Raw genomic sequence first — 12097 nt, 5'->3', positions numbered from 1 at the left:
GAAAGAGGACCCCAGCATGGACTGATCGTGAAGTCTTGGATCTCATCGCTGTGTGGGGCGATGAGTCCGTGCTTTCAGAGCTGCGCTCCAAAAGAAGGAATGCTAAGATCTACGAGAAGATCTCAAAAGCCATGGCAGAGAGAGGATACAGCCGGGATGCAATGCAGTGCCGCGTGAAAATCAAGGAGCTGAGACAAGGCTACCAAAAAACCAAAGAGGCAAACGGACGCTCCGGATCCAAGCCCCACACATCACGTTTCTACGAGGCACTGCATTCCATCCTAGGTGCGGCCGCCACCACTACCCCACCACTGACCGTGGACTCTGAGGATGGGATATTGTCCGCGGCCGGTTCCTCGTCGGACATGTTAGCGGACGGGGAAGATGAAGAAGGAGATGAGGAGGACGAGGCAGTCGACAGCACTGGCACCGCTGATTTCCCCGACAGCCAGGAGCTCTTCATCACCCTTACCGAGATCCCCTACCAACCGTCCCCAGCCGTTAGCCCGGACACAGAATCAGGGGAAGGATCAAGCAGTAAGTGCTTTAAACATCTAAACATTTATTTTTAACAGAACTGGAATATTTATAATATTAATAATGTGTTTTTCATGATTTCTTTGCCTTAGGCGCTTAACTATTTAGTCCCAACTATTTAAAAAAAATCAAACAATGTCCGGTTTTTCATGATTCTCCAGCCAAAGACGCTCCGCTCTTTACTTCCTGCCAGTGCAGCTACACCAAAATACGGTCTATATGGCCGGGGATTGACGCGAAATCCTCATGGGAGAACTCTTCGTAGGTCTCATGGAGGTACCTTTCCAGCCTGTTCATCAGGTTCCTGGGTAGGGCGATCTTATTTGGTCCCCCATGGTACGAGACGTTTCCCCGCCACGACACAATCAAGTATTCTGGGATCATCGCACGGCAGAGCATGGCAGCATACGGCCCTGGTTTTTGCATGCTTTCCCTAAGCATGCGTTCCTTCTCGCTGTCCGAGATCCTCATGAGGGTGATGTCGCTCATGATGCCCTGCTTTGAATTAGGGAGGGGAATGTTAGTATTGGGACTGCTTTACAGCCACGCGGTGGAGGGAGAGGGGCAGCATACAGGGATCTTTCCCTGGGACAGCCGCGAGGGGGTGGGACAGGGGCAGAGTTCATGCTAGCCTGATTGCTGCCAGCAGAGACTGGCATTGCTTTCAATGTGAAAGGAGGCCAGTGCTACTATTACAGTTTTAAGCAGCCACAAGTCTACGGCTTACCATGTTTGCCTGCTACAGAAGTTCAGGTGTCCTGCCCCGCTTGTCAGATCGGCAGTGCAAGACCCCAGGCACTGAAGGCGAGGGCCGAAAATTCGACCTTGTCCTGAGTGCGCATGTGAGAGGTGCAGTGCATGGTCTTATTCACAGAGAAAGACTATGTTCTTTGTTCACAACAAAATTTATCTGTCTCAGGAATTCACTCCCTTTTTCCCATTCCCACAGACACATCTGCGACTGTCTACCAACTCAGCCTGGCATCACACTCCCAGAGGCTAGCGCAGATTAGGCGGAGGAAGAAGAAGACGCGTGAGGATATGTTCTCAGAACTAATGGGCTGCTCCTGAGCCCAGGCAGCCCAGCAGACACAGTGGAGGGAGAACTTGTCCCAAATGCACCGAGCAATCATGGAACGGGAGGAGAGGTGGCGTCAAGAGGACCAGCAGGCGACTCAAACGCTGCTTGGACTAATGAGGGAGCAAACGGACACGCTCCGGCGCCTTGTGGATGTTCTGCAAGACCGGAGGCAGGAGGACAGAGCCCCGCTGCAGTCTATCTCTAACCGCCCTCCCCCGCCACCAAGTCCCACACCCCCCTCACCCAAAGTCCAAAGAAGGAGGGGCGGCAGGGACGTTAAAACTTTCAGTCAACCCCTGCAGACTGCTCAAAATTTGAAAAGTCCTTTCCTACCCACCTCACACAAGTTTCCCCCCTCCCCGTTTCATGTGTGGTTCATAATAAAATATTAGTTTCTGTTAATTACTGTTTCCATGATTTTCTTTTGGAGGAGAGTCTGTCTGAAGGGGGGGAAGGGGCTTGGTAATTGGACAGGACAGTCACCTTTAGCAGGGTACAGAGGCGGGGGCAGGTCCAGCATCAGGACACATACACAGTGCAGTCACTAGTTACCCTGGTCAGTCTGGGAGGTGGTTTTCATGTTCTGTGGGGGGGAGGGGGGGGGTTGCTCTGTGACTTTGTGGCGGGGGACGGCAGTTACTGATCTTATGCAGCGGTCCTTATCCTGGATCACAGAGCCATGCAGCAGGGGATCTGTAACCCTCCTCCCCCTGCCAGAAAGTCACCTAGCCGACACATACACGCAGTCCCGCCCAGGAGTGCTGGCAGGCTCCGTTGAAACAACCAGTCCACCACTGCGGAGCCTGTCATTCCTGGAGTTTAGAAGCATCATTTGCATCAGAACACTAAACCCGCCCCCCGCCACAGTCTGCGTCCCCGGTTTAAAACATTCCTGTGAAAACAGTAATAAAGACAACGGTGTTCATTAACAAAACAGAACTGATTTTATTTTTTGGGAAGGGGGTGAAGGGGGTATGTAGCTGGAGAGGATAGTCAACATAAACTGGGTAAAGAAACGGGGGCAGGTTGAGCTTCTGTGTCCACAAACTTAACAGTCACTGGTTACCCTGCTCAGTCAGGAACCTAGCTTTCAAAGCCTCCCGGATGCACAGCGCGTCCCGCTGGGATCTTCTAATCGCCCGGCTGTCTGGCTGGGCGTAATCTGAAGCCAGGGTATTTGCCTGAACCTCCCACCCCGCCATAAAGGTCTCCCCCTTGCTCTCACAGAGATTGTGGAGCACACAGCAAGCTGCAATAACAATGGGGATATTGGTTTCGCTGAGATCACAGCGAGTCAGTAAGCTTCTCCATCTCCCCTTGAGACGGCCAAAAGCACACTCCACCACCATTCTGCACTTGCTCAGACGGTAGTTGAACAGTTCTTTTTCTGTGTCCAGGGTGCCAGTATAGGGCTTCATGAGCCAGGGCATTAGCGGGTATGCTGGGTCCTCGAGGATCACTGTAGGCATCTCCACATCCCCAAGAGTTATTTTGTGGTCCGGGAAGTAAATACCTTCCTGCAGCCGTCTAAACAGACCAGAGTTCCTGAACACGCGAGCGTCATGAACCTTGCCCGGCCATCCGACGTTGATGTTGGTAAAACGTCCCCTATGGTCCACAAGTGCTTGCAGCACCATTGAAAAGTAGCCCTTTCTGTTAATGTACTGGCTGGCCTGGTGGTCCGGTCCCAGGATAGGGATGTGAGTCCCATCTATAGCCCCACCGCAGTTTGGGAATCCCATCGCGGCGAAGCCATCTATGATGACCTGCGCGTTTCCCAGGGTCACTACCTTTGAGAGCAGTACCTTAACGATTGCGTTGGCTACTTGCATCACAACAACCCCCACGGTAGATTTGCCCACACCAAAGTGGTTCGCGACTGACCGGTAGCTGTCCGGCGTTGCAAGCTTCCAGAGGGCTATGGCCACTCGCTTCTGGACAGTCAGGGCTGCTCGCATCCGGGTGTCATTGCGCTTCAGGGCAGGGGACAGCAACTCACAAAGTTCCAGGAAAGTGCCCTTCCGCATGCGAAAGTTTCGCAGCCACTGGGATTCATCCCAGACCTGCAGCACTATGCGGTCCCACCAGTCCGTGCTTGTTTCCCGGGCCCAGAATCGCCGTTCCACAATATCCACATGACCCATTGCCACCGTGATGTCCTGGGCGCTGGGGCTCGTGGTTTCTGACAGTTCTGTGCTACTCTCCGAGCAGGGATGTGGCTGCTCCGGAGTGGAAGTGGGAAGAGGTGGGCCTGGAGTGGAGCGGGGACAGGAAGAGGTGGGCCTGGAGCATCCCCTGGCAAAGTTAGTGCCTGTTCTTCCCTGGGGAAGCTGCTGCTGCGAAAGTGTTTCCTAGCGTCCTTGCCTGCAGCAGGCTGTGCCTGTGTGGGGTAAGCCAGGGGCACTTCCCAACCACAGTACAGTACAGTGCTGTACAGTATATAATGCCTTTTGTCTGCCCATAAAAAATTTCCTTGGAACCTAACCCCCCGCATTTACATTAAATCTTATGGGGAAAATGGATTTGTTTAACATGGTTTCACTTAAAGTTGCATTTTTCAGGAACATAACTACCGGTACAATGTTAAGTGAGGAGTTACTGCAGTAGTATGATGTTTAGTGTTGGTAGCTCAGTTAATTGGCAGGAAACTTCATGGTAAATCAGTTAGTTTTATTTAGTGTTGTTATAGTCATTTGTAACTTTAACTGGCCCCTTTCTGCTTCCCACGACTTGTTAGCATGAGTGATTACTTGCATTGTACTTTGCCTGTTCATCTGTGTAATATAGAATCATAGAACTGGAAGGGACCTCGAGAGGTCATCTAGTCCAGTCCCCTGCTCTCAAGGCAGGACTAAGTATTATCTAGACCAGGGGTCGGCAACGTTTGGCACGTGGCTCGCCAGGGTAAGCACCCTAGCGGGCCGGGCCAGTTTATTTACCTGCTGACGCGGCAGGTTCGGCCTTATTGAGCTACCTTATTGAGGTCAGAACATGTAGGGATAAAATGAGAAAGGCCAAAAGCCATGTAGAGTTGGACCTTCCAAAGGGAATTAAAACCAATAGTAAAAGGTTCTATAACCATATAAATAAGAAGAAAACAAAGAAAGAAGAAGTGGGACTGCTAAACACTGAGGATGGAGTGGAGATTAAGGATAATCTAGGCATGGCCCAATATCTAAACAAATACTTTGCCTCAGTCTTTAATGAGGCTAATGAGGAGCTTAGGGATAATCGCAGGATGACAAATGGGAATAAGGATATGGAGGTAGATATTACCATATCCGAAGTAGAAGCTAAACTCGAACAGCTTAATGGGACTAAATCAGGGGGCTCAGATAATCTTCATCCAAGAATATTAAATATTAAACATGAAATTGCAAGCCCATTAGCAAGATTTTTTAATTAATCTGTAAACTCAGTGGTTGTACTGGAGAATTGCTAACAAAGTTTCTATTTTTAAGAAAGGGGAAAAAAGTGATCCGAGTAACTACAGGCCTGTTACTTTGACATCTGTAGTATGCAAGGTCTTAGAAAAAATTTTGAAGGAGAAAGTAGTTAAGGACGTTGAGGTCAGTGGTAATTGGGACAAAATACAACATGGTTTTACAAAAGGTAGATTGTGCCAAACCAACCTGAGCTCCTTCTTTGAGAAGGTAACAGATTTTTTAGACAAAGGAAATGCTGTGGATCTAATTTACCTCGATTTCAGTAAGGCATTTGATACGGCATTTGATATGGCTGTGAAAAAAGCTAATGAGGTCTTGGGATGCATCAGGCGAGATATTTCCAGTAGAGATAGGGAGGTGTTAGTATCGTTATACAAGGCACTGGTGAGACCTCATCTGAAATACTGTGTGCAGTTCTGGTCTCCCGTGTTTAAGAAGGATGAATTCAAACTGGAACAGGTACAGAGAAGGGCTACTAGGATGATCCGAGGAATGGAAAACCTGTCTTATGAAAGGAGACTCAAAGAGCTTGGCTTGTTTAGCCTAACCAAAAGAAGGCTGAGGGGAAATATGATTGCTCTCTATAAAAATATCAGAGAGATAAATACCAGGGAGGGAGAGGAATTATTTAAGCTCAGTACCAATGTGGACACAAGAACAAATGGATATAAACTGGCCATCAGGAAGTTTAGACTTGAAATTAGACGAAGGTTTCTAATCATCAGAGGAGTGAAGTTCTGGAACAGCCTTCCAAGGCGAGCAGTGGGGGCGAAAGACATATTTGGCTTCAAGACTAAGCTTGATAAGTTTATGGAGGGGATGGTATGATGGGATAGCCTAATTTTGGCAATTAATTGATCTTTGATTATTAGTGGTAAATATGCCCAATGGCCTGTGATGGGATGTTAGATGGGGTGGGATCTGAGTTACTACAGAGAATTCTTTCCTGGGTGTCCGGCTGGTGAGTCTTGCCCACATGCTCAGGGTTTAGCTGATCACCATATTTGGGGCTGGGAAGGAATTTCCCTCCAGGGCAGATTGGCAGAGGCCCTGGAGTTTTTCGCCTTTCTCTGTAGCGTGGGGCACGGGTCACTTGCTGGAGGATTCTCTGCACCTTGAAGTCTTTAAACCAGGGGTCAGCAATCTTTCAGAAGTGGTGTGCCGAGTCTTCATTTATTCACTCTGATTTAAGGTTTTGTGTGCCAGTAATACATTTTAACATTTTTAGACGGTCTCTTTCTATAAGTCTATAATATATAACTAAACTATTGTTGTATGTAAAGTAAATAAGGTTTTTTAAATGTTTAAGAAGCTTCATTTCAAATTAAATTAAAATGCAGAGCCCCCCAGACTGGTGGTGAGGACCCGGGCAGTGTGAGTGCCACTGAAAATCAGCTCGCGTGCCGCCTTTGGCACGCGTGCCATAGGTTGCCTACTCCTGCTTTAAACCATGATTTGAGGATTTCAATAGCTCAGACATAGATTAGGGGGTTATTACAGGAGTGCGTGGGTGAGATTCTGTGGCCTGCATTGTGCAGGAGGTCAGACTAGACGATCATGATGGTCCCTTCTGACCTTAAAGTCTATGAGTCTAAGTTGCCTTCCACTTTCAAATTCTCAACCAGTTCCTCCCTATTTGTCAAAATCAAATCAAGAACAGCCTCTCCCCTAATAGCTTTCTCCACCTTCTGAAATAAAAAATTGTCTCCAATACATTCCAAGAACTTGTTGGATAATCTGTGCCCTGCTGTGTTATTTTCCCAACAGATGTCTGGGTAGTTGAAGTTCCCCATCACCACCAAGTCCTGTGCTTTGGATTATTTTGTTAGTTGTTTAAAAAAAACCTCATCCACCTCTTCTTCCTGGTTTGGTGGTCTGTAGTAGACCCCTACCATGACATCACCCTTGTTTTTTACCACGTTTATCCTTACCCAGAGACTTTCAACAAGTCTGTCTCTTATTTCTGTCTCAACCTCAGTCCAAGTGTATACATTTTTAATATATAAGGCAACACCTCCTCCCTTTTTTCCTTACCTGTCCTTCCTGAGCAAGCTGCACCCTTCTATACCACTATTCCAGTCATGCGTATAATGTTGGCATGCGTATATAATGTTGTCACAATGCTTTCTCTTTTATCTTTTCATTTGGGCACTCCTTGTTTCAGTATTCTCTTCTTGCACTCACCACTTCTCTTTTTATTATTCCTGAAACAGTGTTTCTCAGACTGTAAAGCTGGCCTTTCTGGAGAAGTTTCACAAAATGATGTGTAGGTGAGCTGTAGTAGGTGTGGGAAGAGGAATACAACAATTCAGCTTGAAATATTCAAATCTAATGGAGGATATTGAATAATTTTGGATAATCAGAACGCTGTCAGTGTGACTGAAATTTGGATAATCATGGTCAACTGTAGTCGTTGTTGTTTAGTTCTTGCCAAAAATAGAACCCAGGATTATTTTGTACTGACTCCTCCATATATGATTTCTCTCTCCGTAGCGGCCAAATTGAAAATGACCCAGCAAAAAAGGATCAGCCTGCCTGCATTCACATCATTGAGATATATTTCCCAAAACAATTTATCTTCTAATTTTCCCCCACAAAATACTTGTGTAACAATAAAAAACAGGTTTGCAGCAGGAGAGGCCTCACTACTTTTTCAGCGTTTCAGAAAGAAATGCTGTGAGAGCTAGCAGAGCTGAGCGCAGAGTATTGAGCTTCCTGATAGACAGTAGGCCAAATGTTCATTCCTGTGGAAAGTGTAAGTAAATAAGCTTTGTTTCGGGGGTTTTCTGTGAGGATCAGGGTAGGACAGAATCTTATTCCTTCCTAAGCTGTATAGCACCAGTGGAGGTGCTCACATTGCTACTGCAGCAACTGCCACAGCCTTTGCACTCTCCTCCAGTTGAAGTTGGCAAGTCATGGAATTGCTGCTGATGCCCCTGCTTTCAAAATCCTTTGAGTGGTATGGTATGGGGAGTCATCACATATCATTGTTCTATGGCATGCAGGAGGGACTAAGTTCTCCTGTGCAGCATCTCTGCAGCTGGGACTCGCACTCAGTGCTGGTTTAATGCTCTTGGAGCTTTCTGCAGATCTTCTACAGGAATTGACCTTTAGTGAGCAAACAATGTATAGCTCATTAAACTGGATAGAGTACATATAAAACACTTGATGAGGCCATACTACTCGGAGATGAAACTGCTGCTGAGTCCCTCCTTCCTAAAGGATGTTGGGGGCCTTTTGAAGGGCCACTTCTGGGAAATTCTGTGGAGGATTCTAGCCTCTTGATGCTCCTGCAAAACGAGCTGGGGGGGGTGGGGAGGCTACTGAGACCAATGCACTGTATGGCAAAGGAAGAAAGGTATGATTTTAACACTTATTAAAATCCTAGTGTAGATAATGCATTTTTAGTTTTAGCATGTTAGTTGGTTGAGGTAAACCCTGGCGGGAGCCTGGTTTTCCTCAACCAGCTAACATATGAAAACTGCAAATTGCCTTGTGTATGCTAGGATATTACACAGGGTTAAAAACACACTTTTTCCCTCATGAAGGCAAAGTACCTATGCCACCAAATTCCTAGCTTTGATTAGCCCCTCCCTCTGCCTTAGGTGCTCCTGGCAGCCACTGCTATTTTAATGTCTTGCAACTGAGCACTCTGGCTCCAGCCTAGCAACTCCCCTATGCATATGCTTGACTCCAAGCATGTGAGTAGTCCCACTGAAGCCAATGAAACTATTCAGATGCTCAAAAGTTTAGTACCCATTTGTGTTTCAATGGATCCAAGTCCAAGTTTGCACTGAGTTGTACAAGTTGATATGTGATCCTTCTGGAAAAGAATAAGAAGAAAGACACAAAGCAAAGCTAGTAAACTTACTGGGGAGTTTCAAAGGTGAATGAGTGGGTGATTTATTGGAATATGTAAGTTCAATTGTTATACAATTCCTGGCATGTGACTTATCTGATATATAGCACCAGCTCTACCACCTAGAATTCAGTGTGATTATTGTGTACAAACCTGTGTTGCTGAACACTGCTGAGGCCACTTTTCATGGAATCTATCCTAAATTCAACTTTTAGCTCTGTGAATATTCTTTCTTTTTAGGTTTTTTGGGTTTTTTTTTTTTTTTTTTTTTTTGCATCATTTGTAAAACTCTGTGGCTTCTTCAGGGAATTATGAAATGCAAATATGACATTCTACTGCTACTATCTTTTTGAGGCACTTTATCCAGTTTAAAAATCTGCTTGGAAGGAGGGGTATGGGGTGGGGGAGAGAGAGAATTGGTTGAAAAAAATAACCCAAGGATTTGTGACCAATTTTAAGGAGGCAAGCTTAAATAAATAATGTTACCATCTTAAAATTTCTGTCTTCCGGAATCATGGCAGCTAATGAACAGAAGATTGTACTACAAAACAACATTTCTGTATGTATTTTTCACATTTGTCTAGTGTATGTTTGTTTTGTTTTAATGGAAAAGCTTTTGTGATGGTATTTGTGATGCTGAATATTAACTTGACAATCATCATGGCTAAACCATTAGTGCTATTTTTAAATTACTTAATAAAATGATGTGTTTCAATAAATGGAAATGGGCAGTATTTACCGATACTATGACCCATTTTAAAGGTCATCTCAGAGCACTGTTCAAAACTCCATTTGTAGGGATGACCTATATTTCAGTATTGCTTTGCTAGTTCCCAGAATACAGAAGTTCTGCAAAGATCTTTATTCTAATTTATATGTATTTATTTCAAAGGAATTTGTTCAGAAGCATTTTGATTGTGAGTTTTAAAAGTTTTGAAAAAAAACTTATCTGTAAATGTATTTTAGGAGAAACACATATTCTCTTTAACCATCTAATGGTGATTGTGTAACCAGATCCCAAATACACCTTGTTAAAAGAAAGGGTGGGTACGGTAGAAGGTAAGAGGAATTGTTTGGTGTGAATGAAAATGAGAATTGGCAAAACTCTCATATTAATATGCAAGATCACCTTCATCCAAAAAAAGAAGAAGAAAATATGGTGGCTTGGAATTCATACAATGCAATATGAAATTAATTTCATACAATACTACTGGGTTCAGCCCTAAGATCTGCTGGCTGAAGAAGCAATCTGATACAACGTGGACACGCTGTAATCCCACACCTATGAAAATAAAATGGGGAAATATTAGGTCTCTTCTATACTGGGAAAATTAGCTCCTCTGTTTCACCATCAATGTAGCTTCACTATGCCAGCAACAGTGAAGGCTGTAGTGTAGACGGGAGTCAGGTGTTTGTCAACTGTATAGCCTCCACCATTGCTACCACAGGTGGAAAGTTATCCAAGTTTTCTTTGTGTAGACAGCCTAAGAATAATGTGCTTATCTCACAAACTCAAATGCTGCCTTCTACACCATTCCAGGTGTCAAAAACTCCAAGTGCAGAAATCTTCAGCTTTACCTTAACATCTTCTCTAAAATAGTACATCTCCAATGCATTGAAGATATAAAAATGTTGGAGTAGCATAAAACTGAATTTAATATAAAATTATGTAAATAAATGATATTGTAGTAACTACCATTCATTTTCATATTTAGTTAAATAATTCAGTTTTTGCATTTATCTAAAACTGCTAAAAAATCTTCAGACTACCGTACCTGATTGCCACAGTGTTGAGGTCAGACTTGCTGCAAAGAACGTAGGACTTTTATATTGCTCAATTCTGGTTGATGATCAACCAGATAATTTTCAACACCAGTAGTCTTGTATTACCTCTTACTCCAGAAGTTTTTCTACTTGATTTATTCCAGTAAATAGCACAAACAGTACAAATGGGCTTTTACAAAAATGTATGCAGCCAGATACTACATGCTACAAATAATCTTAGTGCCCAGAGAACAGAAATGCAGTTAATCTCCATCTGTGGCTGAATGGTTACAAATCTTGTCAAATTTTTGTTGTTTCCTTAGGTACCCACATTTTATAGCCACTTTACATACTTACCTGGAAAAAATCCATCTAAGCTCTGAGACACCATATCTATATAAGACAGAATTATATTAATAATACAGCTGTGCAGATCTGGGAAAGAACAACTAGTTTTATAAAATATATTTTGGCACAGAACTGCAGTCATTTTAAAATAGCTTTAATTTCAGGTGCAAATTTTCAAAGGTACTTGCATATTTTCTACATGTTCAGCTTTACACACGATGCCTGATACTTGCAAGTCAAGCTTTATATATCACCTGTGTGTGCATGTGAACCTCTCCACCTTGTGCATGCATTGCGTATTGCATATATCAAGCACAGAAACTTAAAAATGTGGACCAGAATGACTTGTCTTGAATTTTACTCTTTGTTTATTCTACTTGTATGCTTATGGACTTCCCTTTTTTTAATCTTTTTTTAAAGTATTATGATTTTGGTTCAATATACAAATAGTGAATGCTGTAGTTGGTACATTTTCCATGGAATGTAAAGTTGATGTGTCTTCTGTATGAATCTATTTGTATGGTAAGCATTCATAACTAATAACTGGGAGGAGTAGAAGAAAATGAGGTAACTATCATGTACTTAATTCCAGTGATACTGTTCTGGATTTCCTTGTTAACACGAAGCATTTTGCTAGTTCTCCTAAAACAGGCCTAATCATTTCTCTTGCTTTCTGTACTAGGTGCTGCTTAGCTCAGATCTGATAAATACAGTGCTTAAAGTGATGATAGTAGCCAGAGGCCTATATACTTTATGATTCCTGATGTTGATTCAGCTTCACTGGTATAATCAGTATTAGCTTCAGTGAATTTTCATACGTTAGACAGGGCATTTAGGCTTTGCCACTTGCTGATGTATTTGCAGAATTGGATTTTTGTTCTTTTCATCTTACTGATATGATGTAATTGAAGTCACACCTGTAGTTTCAGTGTTGACCTTTCTCGAGGCTACATCATTTGACATTGTTTGACAAACAGATGAATTTTCAGTAGAGGGATTAGGTTCATCAACACTGATTATAACTGGAGTTACTGTAAATGTAGTTAGTAACTATTGTGCTGT

General features: G+C 43.8%; 1 protein-coding gene across 2 annotated transcripts in view; it reads left to right on the top strand.

Moving 5' to 3' along the window:
* LOC113405064 (UDP-N-acetylglucosamine transporter) overlaps positions 1-12097 on the top strand; it is a 31304-nt gene that overhangs the window by 7996 nt on the left and 11211 nt on the right. The window lies entirely within an intron of this gene.

This window comes from Terrapene carolina, unplaced genomic scaffold, assembly GCF_002925995.2.
Source record: "Terrapene carolina triunguis isolate 2854851 unplaced genomic scaffold, T_m_triunguis-2.0 Scaffold211, whole genome shotgun sequence".
NCBI classification, from domain to species: Eukaryota; Metazoa; Chordata; order Testudines; family Emydidae; genus Terrapene; species Terrapene triunguis.
This window is presented reverse-complemented; position numbering and strand designations above follow the sequence as displayed.